The sequence below is a fragment of the Stegostoma tigrinum genome, unplaced genomic scaffold, assembly GCF_030684315.1.
Source record: "Stegostoma tigrinum isolate sSteTig4 unplaced genomic scaffold, sSteTig4.hap1 scaffold_212, whole genome shotgun sequence".
NCBI classification, from domain to species: Eukaryota; Metazoa; Chordata; class Chondrichthyes; order Orectolobiformes; family Stegostomatidae; genus Stegostoma; species Stegostoma tigrinum.
The window spans coordinates 331-17,020 of NW_026728149.1; the positions used below are offsets into that span (position 1 = coordinate 331).

At 45.5% G+C, this 16,690-nt stretch overlaps 1 protein-coding gene across 7 annotated transcripts in view; it reads right to left on the reverse strand.

The window, feature by feature from the left end:
• Positions 1 to 697: 697 nt before the first annotated feature.
• The window catches only part of LOC132207928 (utrophin-like), a 136,126-nt gene continuing 120,133 nt past the window's right edge, over positions 698 to 16,690 (reverse strand). For 6 of the 7 annotated variants that reach the window (XR_009444013.1, XR_009444014.1, XR_009444007.1 and 3 more), the window contains 3 exons: positions 15,612 to 15,686; positions 9,553 to 9,673; positions 698 to 763 (listed from right to left, as the gene is read on the reverse strand). The gene's annotated coding sequence lies outside the window, so the exon portion shown is untranslated. The remainder of the gene's footprint in view (positions 764 to 9,552; positions 9,674 to 15,611; positions 15,687 to 16,690) is intronic. The other variant, XR_009444008.1, reaches the window with a different exon arrangement.

The window sequence follows — 16,690 nt, forward strand, 5'->3', positions numbered from 1 at the left end:
GGTGGGGGGGGGAAGGAGCAGGGGGTGGGGGGGAAGGAGCAGGGGTGGGGGGGGAAGGAGCAGGGGGTGGGGGGGGAAAGGAGCAGGGGGTGGGGGGGGAAAGGAGCAGGGGGTGGGGGGGAAAGGAGCAGGGGGTGGGGGGGAAAGGAGCAGGGGGTGGGGGGGGGAAAGGAGCAGGGGGTGGGGGGGGGAAAGGAGCAGGGGGTGGGGGGGGAAAGGAGCAGGGGGTGGGGGGGGAAAGGAGCAGGGGGTGGGGGGGGAAAGGAGCAGGGGGTGGGGGGGGAAAGGAGCAGGGGGTGGGGGGGAAAGGAGCAGGGGGTGGGGGGGGAAAGGAGGAGGAGGGTGGGGGGGGAAAGGAGGAGGAGGGTGGGGGGGGAAAGGAGGAGGAGGGTGGGGGGGGAAAGGAGGAGGAGGGTGGGGGGGGAAAGGAGGAGGAGGGTGGGGGGGGGTGTACTTTTAAATTCCAATTTTCCTTGGGTATTATTGGAGAGGTGAGCCTTTTTGCAAGCACGGAAAGTCTCCACCAGTTTATGCTAAAACTTGAGGAACTGTAAGTTTCACAAATATGTTCCTATTAAACACTCATTCCTATTGAAGCAGTATTAAGCTAAATTTGTTCAACTAGACAGCAGAAATGGTCAATATTTTAAAAGCAAGTAAGTACTTTGAAGAGGAGTCACTCTTCGAACTAAATTCCATCTTGGTGTATGAGAGTCCATAGGTTCCTCACGCTCAACGAACCATTCAAACTGTCATGCAATTACTGAAACACACAGACAAAAAACATGAATGTTCACAGTCACCAAGATTTTGACAGTGATTTGGAATTTGTATTCAATACCTGCTGGGGGAAATCTGTTTCAATCTGGATCGTACTCACTTATCACCATCCCACCGACCTTCCCCAGCACCTCCTCCCTCTCCACGCTATTTGTTTCTGAGCTCCCTTCCACCCTCCATTTTGGAGGAAGGGTCCTAACCCAAAAGCTCAACTTTCTTGAGCCTCTGATGCTGCCTGCCCTGTTGTGTTCCTCCAGCTCTACAATGTGTTATCTCAGACACTAACATTGGCAGTTCTGACTATCCGAATAGCTCATTCTCACCTTGTCACAAGTGATTTATACTCATTATCTTTTCAGATGACGCACTTACATGTATATACATAAATATACATATTGCACTTTTATGCCTGAACCACTAACCTAGAGGATATTTTAAAATATTCTCTTCAAATCTGCATGCAAGAGAAATCATCAAGGTCATAATTTTCATTTTAGAAATCACTTCAACGTTCAAAGTACTCAGTCAGTGTCCCATTTCCTTGACCAGTCAATTTGTTGCGAATATTTCTTGCAAGAGGAAACTATAACAGCAATTATATTTTATCATCAAATTCTTCATTGCATCACCAATATTTCCTTGTCTGTTTGAAACGTAAGATAATGAAATAATCATGGACAGATTGGCCAACAATGTAATTTCATGTGTGTTATGGCAACTGAAAATCACCACCATTGAAGAGTGTTCTTTCAAATGTTGTTATCATACAAGAGCACTTTTGGAGATGCAGTGATGAATATAATTCCTGAGATGCAAATAATATATGCTTAATTAATTCCAAAGAATAACTTTACAATTAAAAAGAAGCGAAGAATCTCTTTACATCATCATGCTTGTCAGATTGCTACCAGTCAATGGAAATCGTTCAGAACAATTGTTTATTTCCAGATGAAAAGGAAGGGTGCACATTTCATTTTTACATCTCATCCAAGACAGAAAAAAAAAACACCTTTACCAATGCATTGTCAAACAATAAGACTCACTAAAAATGTCATTTGGCACATTGAATTTCCTCCACCATTCGGTGAAATCATGGTTGGTCTCATTGCATTTATTATGAGGCAACATTTCCACCAAACCCTCCTTATACCTCATACATTCCAATCCAAGTAACATCCTGGTAAATCTCTGTTTCTGTGTCATGCCTTGTCTTTCTAATATTTTTGAATCATCTACTAATTTAGCCACAGCACATTCACCTCTTTCCTCCAAGTCGTTAATAAACAAGCTCAAGAGCTGTGGTTCCTTCAGCGCGACCTCATTTCTTACTGACAAGCCAACCCTGACATCTCTGTCCATTCGCCTGTTCTTTCTCGAGGGCATGTATCATTGGATATTTAGTTGCCAAAACGTATCCCCTAACAACCACCTCTCTGTGACACCCAGAACAATGTATCTGTCAATTTCAATCTGCACCACAAACTCATTCACTTTGTTTCATACACTCCCTGCAATTAAATACAAGACCTTCAGTCTGGCATTTCCAGGGTGGCCACTCTTCTTGTTTGCTGCACCTGAAAGGAGACTCCTGACCATTTCCATACTTTTTGTCCTATGACTTGCTCTGGAAACTTTGCTGAGCACTTAGCAGCTTCTAACTTTTTCCATAATTTTCCATGCAACTGAACTCACCCACTCCACACTTTTTACTTGAATGCCCTACCCCCAGACCTAGCTATGTCTTTTCTACCTAGAATACACCACCTCCCACCCACCCTCCTGCAAAAATTCCATCCCCTATTCCCAATTCCTCCGCCTCATCTGCTCCCACGATAAGACATTCCACTCCCGCACATCTCAGATGTCCAAGTTCTTTAAGGACCGCAACTTTCCCCCCACAGTGATCGAGAACGCCCTTGACCGCGTCTCCCATATTTCCCGCAACACATCCCTCACACCCCGCCCCCGCCACAACCGCCCCAAGAGGATCCCCCTCGTTCTCACACACCACCCTACCAACCTCCGGATACAACGCATTATCCTCCGACACTTCCGCCATTTACAATCCGACCCCACCACCCAAGACATTTTTCCATCCCCTCCCCTGTCAGCTTTCCGGAGAGACCACTCTCTCCGTGACTCCCTTGTTCGCTCCACACTGCACTCCAACCCCACCACACCCGGCACCTTCCCCTGCAACCGCAGAAAATGCTGCACTTGTCCCCACACCTCCTCCCTCACCCCCATCCCAGGCCCCAAGATGACATTCCACATTAAGCAGAGGTTCACCTGCACATCTGCCAATGTGGTATACTGCATCCACTGTACCCGGTGCGGCTTCCTCTACATTGGGGAAACCAAGCGGAGGCTTGGGGACCGCTTTGCAGAACACCTCCGCTCAGTTCGCAACAAACAACTGCACCTCCCAGTCGCAAACCATTTCCACTCCCCCTCCCATTCTCTTGATGACATGTCCATCATGGGCCTCCTGCAGTGCCACAATGATGCCACCCGAAGGTTGCAGGAACAGCAACTCATATTCCGCCTGGGAACCCTGCAGCCATATGGTATCAATGTGGACTTCACCAGTTTCAAAATCTTCCCTTCCCCCACGGCATCCCTAAACCAGCCCAGTTCGTCCCCTCCCCCCACTGCACCACACAACCAGCCCAGCTCTTCCCCTCCCCACCCACTGCATCCCAAAACCAGTCCAACCTGTCTCTGCCTCCCTAACCGGTTCTTCCTCTCACCCATCCCTTCCTCCCACCCCAAGCCGCACCCCCAGCTACCTACTAACCTCATCCCACCTCCTTGACCTGTCCGTCTTCCCTGGACTGACCTATCCCCTCCCTCCCTCCCCACCTACACTCTCTCCACCTATCTTCTTTACTCTCCATCTTCGGTCCTCCTCCCCCTCTCTCCCTATTTATTCCAGTTCCCTGTCCCCATCCCCCTCTCTGATGAAGGGTCTAGGCCCGAAACGTCAGCTTTTGTGCTCCTGAGATGCTGCTTGGCCTGCTGTGTTCATCCAGCCTCACATTTTATTATCTATGTCTTTTGCCAGGACACTTGTCCCAAAATGATTCTGATCGAGTCTGTACCACCGGAACAACTCCCTCCTTCCCCAAAGCGATGCCCATGTCCCATGAATTCAAACACATTTCTGCAATGCCACCATTTGAACAATGCATTTACATCTTTAATTTTGTTCACACCGTGCCAAATTGCTCAGATAAGAATCCAGAGATTATAACCTTTCAGGTTCTGCTTTCTCATTCAGCACCTCGGTGCTCATAATCCCTCAGCAGAACCTCTTTCCTCTTTCTTCCATATCAATGGTACATGTGTGTACCACGATAGCTGGATTTCTACTCCTCCCACTTCAAGTTCCTTTGTTGCCGAGATGGAATATCCTGAACCTGGGCACCAGGCAGGCAACACTACTTTCGAGACTCTCGATCCTAGTCACAACGAACAGTGTTCATTCCCCTAACTACACTGCCTCTGATTATAACTACATAGAACATAGAAAAGCACAGCATAGTGCAGGCCCTTCAGCCCACGATGTTGTGCCATGGAATATTCCTAATCCAAAAATAAAATAACCTAACCTACATTCCCCTCAATTCACTGCTGTCCATGTGCATGTCCAGGAGTTGCTTAAATGTCACTACCGACTCCGCTTCCACGACTACCACTGGTAAACTATTCCATGCGCTCACAACTCTCTGGGTGAAGAACCTCCCTCTGACGTCTCCTCTATACCTTCCTCCGACCACCTTAAAACTATGACCCCTCGAGGCAGGCAAACCTGCCCTGGGGAAAAGTCTCTGCCTATCGACTCTATCCATGCCTCTCATTATCTTGTGATCAGGTCACCTCTCTTCCTCCTTCTCTCCAGAGAGAAAAGTCCAAGCTCAGTCAACCTCTCCTCGTAAGACAAGCCCTCCAGTCCAGGCAGCTCCTGGAAAGCCTCCTTTGCATCCTCTCCAAAGCCTCCACATCTTTCCTATAACAGGACGACCAGAACTGGACACAATAATCCAAGTGTGGTCTCACCAGGGTTTTGTACAGCTGCAGCATAACCTCACGGCTCTTAAACTCGATCCCCCTGTTAACGAAAGCCAAAACACCATATGCCTTCTTAACAACCTTATCCACTTGTGTGGCAACTTTGAGGGAGCTATGCACTTGAACACCAAGATCCCGCTGTTTCTCCACAGTGCCGAGAATCCTGCCTTTAATCCTATATTCAGCATTTAAGTTCAACCTTCCAAAATGCATCACTTTGCATTTATACAGGGTGAACTCCATCTGCCATTTCTCAGCCCAGCTCTGCATACTGTCAATGTCTCGCTGAAGCCTGCAATCGCCCTCAATACTATCAACGGCACCTCCAACCTTTGTGTCATCAGTAAACATAGTCACCCACCCCTCAACCTCCTCGTCCAAGTCATTCATAAAAACTACAATCAGCAGAGGCCCAAGAACAGAGCCTTGCGGGACACCACTCAGCACTGACCTCCAGGCAGAATACTTACTATCTACAGCCACTCTCTGCCTCCTGTCAGCCAACCAATTCTGAATCCAGACAGCTAAATCACCCTGTATCCCATACCTCCTGGCTTTATGAATGAGCCTGCCATGGGGAACCTGATCAAATGCCTCGCTCAAGTCCATGTACACCACATCCACTGCTCGACCCTCGTCAACCTGTCTCGTGACTTCCTCAAAGAACGCAATAAGATTTGTAAGGCATGACCTGCCCCTCACAAAGCCATGCTGACTCCCTTTCATCATGCTATGCTTTTCCAAATAGTCATCAATCCTATCCCTCAGAATTCTCTCCAAAATCTTGTTGACCGCAGACCTAAGACTGACGACTGACTGGTCTGTAATTTGCAAGGATTTCCCTATTCCCTTTCTTGCAAAAAGGAACAACATTTGCCTCCTTCCAATCTTCCGATACGACTCCCATGGAGAACGAGCAAGCAAAGATCTTCGCCAGCGGCTTAGCAACCTCCTTTCTCGCTTTCCGGAGCAACTTAGGATAAATCTGATCTGGCCCTGGGGACTTATCAATCTTAATGTTTGCCAAAATTCCAGCACATCAACTTCCTCAATCTTGATCTGTTCAAGCCTGTTTTCCTGCTCCTCAAAGTTCTCATTCACAACAACGTCCCTTTCCTTAGTGAAAACCGAAGCAAAAAACTCATTTTGGGCTTCCACTATCTGCTCAGACTCCACGCACAAGTTCCCTATGCTATCCCTGATCAGCCCTACCTTCTCCCTGATCATTCTCTTATTCCTCACGTATGAGTAAAATGCCTTCGGGTTCGCCCTAATCCTTCCTGCCAAGACTTTTTCCTGCCCCCTCCTGGCCCTCCTCAGTCCACTTTTGAGCTCCTTCCGAGCAAGCCTGTAATCCTCTAAAGCTGTGCTGGACCCTTGCTTCCTCCACCTTACGAACGCTGCCTTTTGCTTTTTGACAAGAAGCACCTCTGTACCCGTCATCCAAGGTTCTTTAATCTTACCCCTTCTTACCTGTCTCAGAGGAACAAATTTATACATCACTCGCAACAACTGCTCCTTAAACCGCCTCCACATGTCTGCTGTGCCCTTTCTGTGGAACAATTGCTCCCAATCTCTACTTCCCAACTCCTGTCTGATAGCGTCATAGTTTCCTTTTCCCCCGTTAAATATCTTCCCCTGGTAACTGCTCCTTTCCCTTTCCATGGCTATGGTAAATGTCAGGCTGTTGTGGTCACTGTCGCCAAAGTGTTCTCCCACCACGAGATCTGACACCTGTCCTGGCTCATTGCCGAGCACCAAATCCAAAATGGCCTCCCCCATCGTTGGCCTGTCCACATACTGAGTAAGGAAACCCTCCTGAACACACCTGACAAAAACGGCTCCATCCAAACCATCTGCACGAAGGAGGTTCCAATCTACATCGGGAAAGTTGAAGTCACTCATAACAACAACCCTGCTACGTTTGCACTTTTCAACAATAGGCCAGCCAGTGAGTTCTTCGATCTCCCTACTGTGATTTGGGGGTCTGTAGAACACCCCCAGTGAGGTGGCTGCTCCCTTGCTGTTCCTAACTTCCACCCATACTGACTCAGTCGATAACCCTTCCTCGGCAACCTCAGTCCATACCACCTCAAAAGACGAGTCCTCCTCAAAAGTTCTTTCAGCCACCGTTATACGGTCATAGAACATAGATCATTACAGCACAGCACAGGTCCTTTGGCCCTCGATGTTGTGACGACCTGTCATACCGATCTGAAACCCATCTAACCTACACTATTCCATGTACGTCCATATGCTTATCCAATGATGACTTAAATGTACCTGAAGTTGGCAAATCTATTACCGTTGCATGCAAAGCATTCCATTCCCTTACTACTCTCTGAGTAAAGAAACTACCTCTGACGTCTGTCCTATATCTTTCGCCCCTCAATTTAAAGCTGTGCCCCCTCGTGCTCACCGTCACCATCCTAGGAAAAACGCTCTCATATCCACCCTATCTAACCCTCTGATTATTTTATATGTTTCAATTGTCACCTCTCAACCTTCTTCTCTCTCACAAAAACATCCTCAGGTCCCTCAGCCTTTCCTCCATACCAGGCAACATCCTAGTAAATCTCCTCTGCACCCTTTCCAAAGCTTCCACATCCTTCTTATAATGCAGCGACCAGAACTGTACAAAATACTCCAAGTGCGGCCGCACCAGAGTTTTGTACAGCTTCACCATAAGCTCTTGGTTCCGGAACTCGATCCCTCTGTCAATAAAAGGTAAAACACTGTATTCCTTCTTAACAGCCCTGTCAACCTGGGTGGCAACTTTCAAGGATCTGTGTACATGGACACCAAAATCTCTCTGCTCATCTGCAATACAAAGAATCTTACCATTAGCCCAGAACTTTGCCTTTCGGTTACTCCTACCAAAGTGCATCACCTCACACTTGTCTGCATCAAACACCATTTGCCACCTCTCAGCCCAGCTCTGCAGCTTATCTATGTCTCTCTGCAACCTACAGCATCCTTCGTCACTATCCACAACTCCACCGACCTTCGTGTCGTCTGCAAATTTACTAACCCATCCTTCTGTGCCCTCATCCAGGTCATTTAAAAAAATGACAAACAGCGGTGGACCCTACACCGCCCCTTGCGGTACACCACTAGTAACTGGTCTCCAGGATGAACATTTCTCACCAACTGCAACCCTCTGTCTTCTTTCAGCAAGCCAATTTCCGATCCAAACTGCTATATCTCCCACAATCCCATTCCTCTGCATTTTGTAAAATAGCCTACTGTGGGGAACCTTATCAAACGCCTTGCTGAAATCCATATACACGACATCAACCGGTTTACTCTGATCTGTCTTTCACCAACAAAGCCACACCTCCCCCTCTTTTACCACCTTCCCTTACCTTAATGAAAGATCTAAACCCTGGAACCTGCAACATCCATTCCTGACCCTGCTCCATCCATGTCTCTGAAATGGCCACAACATCGAAGTCGGTGACTTGGGAGCAGGTCAGGACTGCAGAGTCATGCTGCTGTGAGCGGGTCAGGGCTGGAGGGGCAAGTCGCTGTGAGCAGGTCAGGACTGCAGGGGCATGTCGCTGGGAGCGGGTCAGGACTGCAAGGGCATGTTGCTGGGAGCGGGTCATGGCTGCAGAGGCAAGTCGCTGTGAGCGGGTCAGGACAGAGGGGGCAAATCACTGTGAGCGGGTCAGGACACAGGGGGCAAATCGCTGTTAGTGGGTCAGGGCTGCAGGTGAAATTTGTTCAGGTGAATTCAAATATGAAATTACACGAAAGACAGCAAGGAATTTGAAGCATCAAGAGGAAAGGGATTTGGAATAGAGCATTAGTTCGTGGGGATGGAGCAGCGCTTGGAATATTGCCTTCAGTTTTGGTCGCTTCATTATAGGGAGGATGTGGAAGCTTTACAGGGGGTGTAGAGGAGATTTAGCAGGATGCTGCATGGAATGGACGGCACGTCTTATGAGGTAGGGTTGAGGGGGCGAGGACTTTTTTCATTGGAGCAAAGAAGAATGATAGGTGACTTGGTAGAGGTATGCAAGATGATGAGAGGCATAGCTGGAGTGGATAGTCAGAGATTTTTTCCCAGAGCAGAAATGACTATTACGAGGGGGAGAAATTTTAAGGTGACTGGAGGAAGGAATAGGGGAGATGTCAGAGGTAGGTTCTTTACACAGAGAGTGTGTGGAATGCAATGCTGGCAGTGGGAGTGGAGTCAGATACATTTAGAGACTCTTAAGCGACTCTTGGATAGGCACATGAAGGATAGTAAAATGAAGGGTATGCAGGGTAGTTTGATCTGAGTGGGATAATAGGTCGGCACAACATTGCGGGCTGAAGGCCTGTACTGTTCTTTGTTCTCTGTTCAGCCAAAGGTTCTTTTCTTTTGAGGAGAGGGTAATTGATTGTAGTTTTTAAAGACAGAACTGGAGGACAGAGAAAGATATCAAGGAAGGTTGCACGTTAGTGACAGTATCAACAAGTCCACAGCAGATGCACTCTGAGTAACTACACTGCTTTCAAGGCGAGAGGACCAATGATATCAGTTAAGCCCCCCTTGTTTTTGTATTGTGTACTTCTGATATATGCGCAAATGGACAACCTCACTCTCCTGCTAAGCTGCAGAATGAATAATGCGGCAATATTTGTCAACCCCCAAATGGGCATTGATACATTAGTAAATCTCACATCAATAAACTTACATCTCAAGGTTCTCACCTTCTAGGACTGTTTGTAGTGGTAAATAACCCAAGCAAGGATGTTTGGCAAAGTATTTCTTTGATCTGAAGTTATTTTTCAGCACCTTGGTGAAATCACACACATCTTCACCTGATGTGGTCTAAAAATGTAATATAAATCAAATTTAGTAAAGAATTAATAATGAAACAATCTACTCAACTCACTCTATAATCCACGCTATCCCTGTTAAATGTCTTTGAGGATGTAAAATTAAAGAGTCCAGGCGGAATATGAGTTGCTGTTCCTGCAACCTACGGGTGGCATCATTGTGGCACTGCAGGAGGCCCATGATGGACATGTCATCAAAAGAATGGGAGGGGGAGTGGAAGTGGTTTGCGACTGGGAGGTGCAGTTGTCTGTTGCGATTCATTGTGGCACTGCAGGAGGGAACCTGGGAACCCTGCTGCCTAATGGTATCAATGTGGACTTCACCAGTTTCAAAATCACCCCTTCCGCCACCGCATCCCTAAACCAGCCCAGTTCGTCCCCTCCCCCCACTGCACCACACAACCAGCCCAGCTCTTCCCCCCCCACCCACTGCATCCCAAAACCAGTCCAACCTGTCTCTGCCTCCCTCACCTGTTCTTCCTCTCACCCATCCCTTCCTCCCACCCCAAGCCGCACCCCCATCTACCTACTAACCTCATCCCACCTCCTTTGCCTGTCCGTCTTCCCTGGACTGACCTATCCCCTCACTACCTGCCCACCTATACTCTCTCCACCTATCTTCTTTTCTCTCCATCTTCAGTCCGCCTCCCCCTCTCTCCCTATTTATTCCAGAACCCTCACCCCATCCCCCTCTCTGATGAAGGGTCTAGGCCCGAAACATCAGCTTTTGTGCTCCTGAGATGCTGCTTGGCCTGCTGTGTTCATCCAGCCTCACATTTTATTATCTTGGATTCTCCAGCATCTGCAGTTCCCATTATCCTTGAAGGTGGCAGGACAGGTTAACACGATGATTAAGAATGCGTGCTGAGAACTTGCCTTTATCAGTCATGGCACAGATGGTTTCAGCTGGAAGGTTAAGTTGGAATTGTATAGAACTTTGGTTAGGCCAAAGTTGGAATACTGTATGCAGTTCTCATCACCATGCTGTTGGAAGGATGTGATTGAATTGGAGAGGGTGCAGAGATTATTCACTCGGATATTGCCTGGGGCGGAGCACTTCAGCTATGAAGACTGGCTGGATAAGCTCAGTTTGTCATCTTTAGAGCAGAGAAGGCTGAGGAGGGACGTGACTGAGGTGCAGAAGATTAGGAGGGGCAAGGTTAGCAAGCAGCTGTATCCTTAGTTGAAGGGTCAATAACACGGAGACACAATTATGAGGTGAAGGGCAGGAGATGTAGAGGGGATTTGAGGAAAAATATTTTTACCCAGAGGGTGGTGGTAATCTGGAATGCACTACCCAGAAGGGTCGTTGAGACAAGAGAGCTCACAACTTGTAGAAAAGTACTGGGATGAGCACATGAAATTAAAGGTTCTTCTCCAAGTGCTGCAAAGTGGGATTAGTGCAGTTAGGTTTGCATAGACTTGATTGGCTGAAGGGCCTTCTGTAGGCCCTATTCCCAAATTCAAATCATGTATCTATCTCCAAAAATCAGTGTCCTAATACTTGGGAAACTGCTAATAGCGATCTTCTCATCTATTTATCATAACTTGCTGCTTCTGTCCTTCAGCCATCTTTTTTAACCAAATTTGATAGTGACCTATATATTCCATGAATCTCAATTTTATAAATCAGTCTTTTATGTGCACCTTCCCCTCATCCTTATCTAGGAAAGATTGCACTGCTTCATGAAGGCAGGCAAAAGTAATTCAGCATTACAGCCATACTCTGGTAGTATAATGACAGCATCAGTGACAGTACAATAAGTGCCTTATATCAATTGTTTCAAAACTGGGTTCTACAGTAGAGAGGTAATTGGAGATCTACAAACCAAATCATCTGTCATAACTACAGATTAAATATATTGGAAAAAAGCATACTAACTAACGCGAGCTTCAATGGTGATAAATTAAATGTAACTAATTGGAACAGTAATATTCCTCATCCAACCTTGCTAAGCACTGCCTTTCTGCACTGATAGGCTGGAAAGCTGCAGTCAAGAAAAGATATTCACTATTTATCATCAAGTCGAAACAATTCTGGAATGCTTTTATCTATCATGCATGTTTAATTATTGCAGTTTGAAACTCTCAACTACATGTAAATCATGAATATGTGATGTGAAAAATATACAAAAGGATCCAGCCCTTTTCTTGATTTATCAGGCTAACAATAGAAGAGCATTTGGATAAAGTGGATATACATTATGAGTGCCCGTATCAAACACCAGTCCAGGGACTAACAGATATCACAGTTGGAAGCAAATACACACATCGGGGCAGCACAGTGGCTCAGCGGGTTAGCACTGCAGCCTCACAGCACCTAGTACCCGGGTTCGATTCCAGCCTCAAGTAACTGTCTGTGTGGAGTTTGCACATTCTCCCCGTGTCTGCGTGGGTTTCCTCCGGGTGCTCCGGTTTCCTCCCACGGTCCAAAGATGCGCTGACTTGGTGGATTGGGCATGCTAAATTTCCCATGGTGTTCAGGGTGGTGTGTCGGTGATAGGGGGATGGGTCTGGGTGGGATGCTGCAAGGGCCGGTGTGGACTTCTTAGGCTGAAGCGCCTGTTTCCACACTGTAGGGAATCTAATCTCATCTCCATGATAAGCGTCAGGAAGGAGCTTTTTAAAAAGATGATTAGAACACTTCTTTACACGTAGCCCTTTGTATTATGAATGTGCAATTAATAATAGATAGGTTAGTGATTGCTATTAATATGTAGGCATTCAATCAAAAAGGTTTGAGAACGATTGCCTACCTTAAAAGGTTAAACACTGGAAGGGGCTCACATTTAGAAGGTAGAAGGAACTATGCAAAACCCATCAGATACTTAGAGAATCACCAAGCAATACAAAATATACACTGCTCCTCAAACGGATTCAAAGAGGAAATTGGTTAATATGTTAAAGCATGTACAGTCATAGCAACAAGGAGCAGGAATAGCAAGGACAGGATTTGCTGCCCATCCATAGTTCCTCCAAATTGTTTGACTATTTCAGAGTGCAGTTAAGTGTCAACCACATTATTGTGGATCTGGAGTCATATGGAGGTGAGATCAAATAAGAATGGCAGAGCTCCTTTCTTAAAGAACATAAGTGAATGAGTGAAGTTTTTATAACGGTGAATAGTTTAACAGTGATGGTGTAACCGTCACTGAGACCAGCTTTGTTTATGATTATATCAATTTGAGCATGTGTTGGATAACTGGCCCCCTCAAGCCTGCTTCACCATTCAATAAGGTCGTGGCTGACTTGACTGCAATGTCGGCTCCACATTCCTACCTACCCCCAAAATTATATTGAACTGAATTCAAATTCCATCAGCTGTTACAGTGGAACTTCAGCCTATACTCTACAGCATTGTCCCAGGCCTCCGGATTACTAATCCTGTGACATTAATAGTGCTTCACTGACTACCCCAGCATGTCAATCCCCGTTCTGAGCATACTTCTTGGCTGAGGCGCCACATTTTCTGGAGTACAGAATTACAAAGTTCACCTCTCTGTGAGTGAAGAGGTTCCTCATCTATCGCTGTTGTTACATTTTATTCTGAGATTGATCTCAGGTTCTACAGCCTGATCTCTTAATTCAAATTACAATAACTTGGCTTTTCAAACGCCCTGTCACATTATCCTTGCCAAGAGATTGAATGTTAATGTTATATATACAGCAGAACAAATGTCCATGTTGATTTTTCTTCATTTAAGTGCCGTCACCAATCTTATAGTCACCATTCTTATACAAGTGCATTTTGTCATGGGAGAGGTTGAAGGAGCAAAATCGGACCTTCATTTCTTCCCCACCCCAGCCTCAAAAAGTTTTGTCTTCATTTCAAATTTTTCACATCCAATGGATAATTCTGTACCTTTCTGGTCGCTTCAAGAAGTGCATCCTACCCAAATTGTCCCGAGCGTCTCATCTTAAAAATGAGATTATCTTTTGATATCCTCACTGTCGAACTAATCCATTATATACTTAACATAGGATTCAGGTCAAGTTTTTTTTCCCCCCCACTGTTTGTTTAACTTCCTGGCCAATGCCCCACGATTTCTCAAGAAACTATTAGTCTCTCTCTCTGTATCAGAACATTCTTCAAAAAACTAATACTTTCTCCAAATCTTGATATAACAACTGGCCAGTTTCGGTGCGAGATGAGTTCCACAGCGCAAACTCATACTTGAACCTTTTAGCCATATAAATCATTTGACAAGCAGATTCTAGGGAGTCAATCTGCAGGATCAAGTGACATCTGAAATGCTGTACATTTACTGCAAACAGTCAAGTTCAGTTTTGCTGGCTTCCACAAATCTTTGATAGCATGGCCGTGGGTGTGAATCACCGAGGTCTGGCCAAATCAGTAAAATCCCACTCCTTTTCTCATCTGAACACTGCCCCAGAGCAATATCATGTGAATGCACTGCACTTTCCACATACATGGTGGCAATGCCCAGGTCTATCTCACCACCCCCTCATGCATTTCTTCCACTGTCTCTACATAACCGGACAGTTTCCATCTATTAAATCTGGTACAGAACGAAGCCATTATCTTTGGTCCTTGAAAGGACGTCTGCTTGCTAGCTACTGGTTTTCGTTGTACCCTTTGTTATTTTGACCCAGAGTTTAAATTCCGGCCACATAGGCTTGATGTCACAAAGTCTACTTATTTTCACATCCACAACATTTGGCCCCAGGTAAGTCCGTTAGTTTTGAAACCCGACCGCATTGATTAACTCTGAACATGACCATTCTTATGAATATCAAGTTGGCCTCCCAAGTTCTCCTTTTCTTTAACATGGCATCATTTCAAAGTCCATTGACTCTGTCTTAACACGCACCAAGTTCCATTCACCCAACTTTCTCTGCGCACTCTGATCTACAATGGCTCACAGTTAAGCAGTGCCTTGGTTTTCACATTGCTGTCCTGGCTTTCATATCCCTCCCTGACCTGGCAACACCCATGCACATCCCCTGACAATGTCGAACTCATAGCCCCTCTAGGCACATTTACGCCTTTCATTCCAGCCTCTCAACACAATTTGTGCTGTTCCATCATCGACAGCCTGACATTCAACTTCTTGGAGCCTAAGCTTTATAGAATTACCTTGCTGAACCTCTGCATCATTCTTTCCTCCTTCAAAACAGTCCTTAAAATCTACCTCTTTGATGAGGTTTTAATCATCTACCTTCGGATCTCTTTCAGTACTCAGTATCAAATTTTACTCTATAAAGCTCCTATGACATGCCTTGGGATGTTTTATAAAGTCATGTCATAGAAGCTGTTGTGGCAATTGCTCAGAATATGGTTTTATTCTGGGCTGAAATTCTCCATGACACTCATCATTGAAGTATTTTTCTGTTATAAAATGGGTAAATAGTACAGTGACTTCAGGCCAAGGGATGATGTGGTTAAACGCCAAAGTTGCACTCCGTGCTATTGGCATCATGAAGACAGTGTCTCCCTTTCATTTGAAGAAATCTTCTGTATTTTCTCAAATACTTTCTTCATTGTACTTTTGTTGTTGATGGTTTCCAATGAACATAAACCATTACTTGCCTTTTCAATTTCAACCTTCCTTACGTTCTCTTAATTTCTTTTGCTGTACCTGATTTGAAACAAACCATTCCTCTTTTAATTCACTGTCCTCCTCGGTCCTTCATGTGGTTGTTTCCCAATCATTAAGAAGACATCCTGTTGCTTTCCTCATTCACTCTAGTCTAAGATGCCTGGCTGCCCTTATCAGATTGCATTTTCAGCAACTTTATAGACAAACGTCCTTTGAGTGGAAGGTTGTAAGGTCATGCCGAACTGATGTCTCAACAACTGCAAAACCAAGCTAATTGTAATCAATGACATCTGACAACAGGCAAGCAAGGATGCTCACAACAAAACACAGCACGAGATTACAAATTCTGCAATGTGTGAATGTACTCACAACAGAGCGCTTTCTGGAGTCGGCGGATCTTCATTGCTGGCCGATATGCAGAAAAACGCACGGTGTTTAAATCACCTGCATTCAAAAAAATCTTTAGATACATTTTTCCTAACCTTTAGTACAAACCATTTCAATTGGAACACATTCTCAACTACTCTGCAATGAATACAGGGGGATAAATATCTGCTGAAGAATACAAGGCACAGTAAAAGGAAATGATAACTACTAGGTTCAATTTATTTCCACATATTTTCAAGGATGGGAACATCACTGACAGGACCAGCATTTGTTACCCATTCCTCATGTAGGTGGTCAAAAGCTACATGAAATTCATGTCATAACTGGCAAACAGCATCTGGTGAATACAGTGGAACTCACGGAAGTCTCACTGTCAGCTTTATAGTAGGAGAGAAAAGATTCAGATAATCATGCTTGGTGTAAAGTCTGCAATCTCGCCGCCTGGTTTTTCAGGGCCACAAAGGGTTTTGAGATCTGAAATTGTATATTTGACTCATGAGCACACATCAAATGCAAGTTGCCATGGATGCTATTCTGACAATTCTATGTTGCATGCAGCAAATATCTGATGAAATGATGTCGAGGAGGCAAGATATTGCCAATACTGTGATATCAGAGCTCAATGCTTAAAGTCCCTCAATGACACATTGCTGAAAGTATGATCACCAGGAACATGAATAACCCCTCTGCCAGAGTTATTTAAAGACACTGTCAGCTACTTGCAGATTAATTACTGATGGATTCATAGAGCATACAAACATACAACAGTACAGCACAGGACTGGCCCTTCAGCCCACAGTGTTGTGCTGAGCTTTTACCCTCAACCTAACGTCTAGCTGACCTCCACCCTTACCTTATACTATCATCCATATGCCTGTCTAATAGCTGCTTAAATGCTCCTAATGAAGCTGACTCCACTCCCCTCTCTGGCAATGCATTCCACGCTTCTGCCACTCTCTGAGTAAAGAACCTACTTCTCACGTCTACCCGAGATCTATCTCCACTTACTTTTAAACTATGCCTCCTCATAAGAGCTACCTTCACCCTCGGAAAAAGTCTCT